This window comes from Tachysurus fulvidraco, chromosome 19, assembly GCF_022655615.1.
Source record: "Tachysurus fulvidraco isolate hzauxx_2018 chromosome 19, HZAU_PFXX_2.0, whole genome shotgun sequence".
NCBI classification, from domain to species: domain Eukaryota; kingdom Metazoa; phylum Chordata; class Actinopteri; order Siluriformes; family Bagridae; genus Tachysurus; species Tachysurus fulvidraco.
The window spans coordinates 389,556-392,736 of NC_062536.1; the positions used below are offsets into that span (position 1 = coordinate 389,556).

The following is a 3,181-nucleotide window of genomic DNA, read 5'->3' on the forward strand; positions in this document are numbered from 1 at the left end:
CACGTCAAGTGGGGCAGTCACGTGACATCAAGTGAAAATTAAAAATTTGCACAATATGGACGTGTCATATATTAAAACACTCAGCACAATAAGGGGAACTGCCCCATGGGTATTTTGGTTACGTCACGTGACATCACGTGAAAATAAAAAACTTCGCACAACATGGACATGTTATATATCAAAACACTCAGCACAATGAGGGGAACTGCCTCACGGGTATTTGGATCACGTCACGTGCTCATGTCCGCTTGCCTCCAAAAGTATTGGCACCCTAGCGGTCAGTAGCTATCACAATCTTTCTGTCCACTCGCCTCCAAAAAGCACCAGCCTTTGCGAATACTTGCACCGTCAAAGCCAACATCAAAGTTTGTCGCAACGAACTTTCCAAATCTAGTTTACTTTACTGTTTGAATTCTCTAAAATCAACATCTTAATATTCATACCCTATAGCTAATGTTTTGATACGGCCATTCCACTCTGAGAATGCCTGATCTCATCTGATCTCGGAAGCTAAGCAGAGTCGGGCCTGGTTAGTACTTGGATAGGTGACTGCCTGGGAATATCAGGTGCTGTAAGCTTTTGACATAGGCGTTCATTTACTTTACAATTTTAATTCTCTAACAACAACATCTTAATATTCATACCCTGTAGCTAATGTTTTGATAGAAAACAACAATTACAATAAATAAACAAAAATAAATAAATAGGAAAAAAGAAAAAACAAACAATTTATAAATGGGTTCCATTCCATCTTTCCTCTGGCTTACGGCCATTCCACTCTGAGAACACCCTCTGGTGGTCACAGGAAGTGTTTGGCTGCAGTAGGTGAGAGAGGCTCACCACACCCTGTTTTTGTTTGTATTGTTTTCATTTTTGTCTTTATTTTTTCATTCATTCATTCATTCATTCATTTTCTACCGCTATATCCGAACTTCTCGGGTCACGGGGAGCCTCAGGCGTCATCGGGCATCAAGGCAGGATACACCCTGGACGGAGTGCCAACCCATCGCAGGGCACACACACACTCTCATTCACACACTACGGACAATTTTCCAGAGATGCCAATCAACCTACCATGCATGTCTTTGGACCGGGGGAGGAAACCGGAGTACCCGGAGGAAACCCCCGAGGCACGGGGAGAACACTCTTTATTTTTTCAGTGATTTTTTATTTTATTTTATTTTGTTTTGATTTCACTCATCCTCCCAGCAGCTTTAGCTGGTTGGGAGGGATTTTGGGTTAACCCTGTTTTTTATTTATTTATTTGTTTGTAATGGACAGATCTTCGGTGCTGGGAATGGCTATGCCGGAGGAAGTTCACATGGTAACTGATGATGGACTGGTTAAACGACGAAGAGTTGCTAAAGAAGTTAACCAAAAAATAAAGAATGTAGTTACAGATAGGATTTACCTGAAGGAAGCAATAGTGACGGTGGAGGCGGGACATTTCAACGAGATGAGAGTATCTGACCTGATAAAAGCAGTAACAGAGAGGATTGGTGAGGGGAAGATTCTTGCTGTGCAACCTAAGCAAAACAAGGAGTATGAGGTCACCCTAGAACAAGAAAAGGACACTGAGCTTCTCTTGGAGGGTCTGGTGATCCAAGGTACCAACTGTGAGGTAAAAAAAACTGCAAAACAGTTATTATGTGGTCTCCTTTATGCATCTGCCTGTCTATGTGGCGGACGATGAAATTGTTAAAAAATTGGAAGGATGGGGAGTCTTCCCTATATCAAAGCTAAAAAGGAGAGTGTATCCGGGCACCAACATCTAGGATGGGACGAGATTCGTGAAAACGCGGTTCCCGAAAGAAGTTGCCTCTCTACCCTACAGCACAAAGATGTAAACAGCAGAAGGCCCACATTACTTCCGGGTTGTACACAGCCATCAGGTGAAGACCTGCCGGCAGTGCATGAGCCAGATCACATGGTGAAGGATTGCCCGGACTTTAAATGTTAAATGTTGTGGGCATTGCAGTGATGAGAATAAAAGATTGCACATTTGAGTCATGTCGCTTGCATTCCAAGACCCAATAGTACATTGGACTTCTAGGCTTGTTGTCTGAGCTATTCGAAGGTCGAATCCCATCAGAGTTGTTTGGTTTAACTAGTGACTTTTTTGCTCTGAGATAAGATCTAGGTTTGTGCTTAATAATGTCTCAAGAATTCAAACGAGTTTGCAGCTGATGGGAGGAGAAGCGTTCAGACACAAACATGCATGCCTCTGCAGGATGATTATCTTAGATCTGTAAAAGTCTTTCTGTACAGAGTGTGCACTCGTCAAAACGTCAAGCAGATGTTCTTGCACACACTTAGACTGAGGAAACGGAGCTTTATAACAGTGGTGCTGTGGCTTAGTTGGTTAAAGTGCCTGTCTAGTAAACAGGAGATCCTGGGTTCAAATCCCAGCAGTGCCTGCTTTGCTGATGATGTATATGCAGTACTCGCTTACTTACAATCTGAGATGGAGTGCCACTCCAACAGGATGGCTTCTAAGCCACACTGAAGAGTAAATGCTCTTGATGAGAAAAATAGAGGTTGCACACTCAAGTCATGTCACTTGCTAGCCATAGAAAAACAGCTGTCTAATGATCGGTGTTGTTTTATATGTTTTTGATTCATTTATTATATTTTGACATGATGCGTTTATTTTCACCTGTTTTTTTCCTTATTTATCAGTGTGGTTTTATTTTTCACATACTGTATTATTCAGATGACATTCCTTTCCATGATAGAATAATATTTATATTCATTTAAAAATATTTTTATTCAGGAGATTATCACATCATACTCTGCTGAAATAATGTTTAATTGTTATTACAGAAATAATTGTTTTACCTGGATTTTGTAGGCTTTCTCATCCATAGATACTTACATTTACATTTACTTAAACTTACATTTTTACATGAAGATTTATCACTTGTATTCATTCTGCAGCTAATGAATCTACCATGAAATTATGCATACCAAAAAATTAGGGAGTATTATACAGAATCTCGCATTGCTTCACACTTTTTGGATCTTCTTCACAGCAAACCAAAGTCACTTCATTAAATTGTAATGTTTGGTTCTGGAAGGCTGTAAGGAGGTGTATAGAATTTACACTTTCTATACACATATTTTGCAGTATTTTCTACATAAAATATTTTACACACTATTCACACAATATTTTACAATGTTT

The 3,181-nt window shown here is 40.0% G+C and overlaps 1 non-coding gene and 1 pseudogene across 1 annotated transcript; both read left to right on the forward strand.

Moving 5' to 3' along the window:
- Nucleotides 1–459: 459 nt before the first annotated feature.
- LOC113658865 lies at nucleotides 460–578 on the forward strand (annotated as a pseudogene).
- Nucleotides 579–2,343: 1,765 nt separating this feature from the next.
- On the forward strand, nucleotides 2,344–2,417 carry trnat-agu. The gene has a single exon. It is a non-coding gene; the product is annotated as a tRNA-Thr (tRNA).
- Nucleotides 2,418–3,181: the final 764 nt, after the last annotated feature.